This window comes from Arachis duranensis, chromosome 7 (assembly GCF_000817695.3).
Source record: "Arachis duranensis cultivar V14167 chromosome 7, aradu.V14167.gnm2.J7QH, whole genome shotgun sequence".
In the NCBI taxonomy this organism is placed as follows: Eukaryota; Viridiplantae; Streptophyta; class Magnoliopsida; order Fabales; family Fabaceae; genus Arachis; species Arachis duranensis.
Window position 1 is genome coordinate 35,008,116 of NC_029778.3, and position 1,069 is coordinate 35,009,184.

Consider the following 1,069-nt stretch of genomic DNA (forward strand, 5'->3'; position numbering starts at 1 on the left):
GTTCACTCATGTAATTTACCTTTGCTATTGCAGGGTTCTCAGGATCATAAGCTTCTTCAGAAGCTGCCTCTTTAGTACTGTTGGATGCCTTTTGCCATCCATTCAGACTTTGAGAAATCATGTTGACTTGCTGAGTCAACATTTTGTTTTGAGCCAGTATGGCATTCAGAGCATCAATTTCAAGAACTCCCTTCCTCTGAGGCATCCCATTATTCACGAAATTCCTCTCAGAAGTGTACATGAATTGGTTATTTACAACCATGTCAATAAGTTCCTGAGCTTCTGCAGGTGTTTTCTTTAGGTGAATGGATCCACCTGTAGAATGGTCCAATGACATCTTAGAAAACTCAGATAGACCATAATAGAATATATCTATTATGGTCCATTCTGAAAACATGTCAGAAGGACACTTTTTGGTCATCTGCTTGTATCTTTCCCAAGCTTCATAGAGGGATTCACCATCTTTTTGCTTGAAGGTCTGAACATCCACTCTAAGCTTGCTCAACTTTTGAGGAGGAAAGAATTTATCCAAGAAGGCCATGACCATCTTATCCCAGGAGTCCAGGCTATCTTTAGGTTGTGAGTCCAACCATGTTCTAGCTTTGTCTCTTACAGCAAAAGGGAAAAGCATGAGCCTGTAGACTTCAGGATCTACTCCATTCGTCTTAACAGTCTCACAGATCTGCAAGAACTCAGTTAAAAAATGGTAGGGATCTTCTGATGGAAGTCAATGAAACTTGTAGTTCTGTTGCCTTAGAGCAAGTAGTTGAGGTTTCAGCTCAAAATTGTTTGCTCCAATGGCAGGGATTGAGATGCTTCTTCCATCAAACTTGGATGTAGGTTTAGTATAATCACCAAGCATCCTCCTTGCATTATTATTTTTGCCTGCCATCTCCTTCTCTTGTTCGAAAATTTCAGAAAGGTTGCCTCTGGATTGTTGTAATTTAGCTTCTCTTAGTTTCCTCTTCAGAGTCCTTTCAGGTTCGAGATTAGCTTCAACAAGAGTGCCTTTTTCCTTGTTCCTGCTCATATGAAAGAGAAGAGAACAAGAAAAGAAGAGGAATCATCT

At 40.1% G+C, this 1,069-nt stretch overlaps 1 non-coding gene across 1 annotated transcript; it reads left to right on the forward strand.

Moving 5' to 3' along the window:
* The first annotated feature begins 395 nt into the window (after window positions 1-395).
* On the forward strand, window positions 396-499 carry LOC127740977 (small nucleolar RNA R71). The gene has a single exon (XR_008001832.1). It is a non-coding gene; the product is annotated as a small nucleolar RNA R71 (small nucleolar RNA).
* The last annotated feature ends 570 nt before the right edge of the window (window positions 500-1,069 follow it).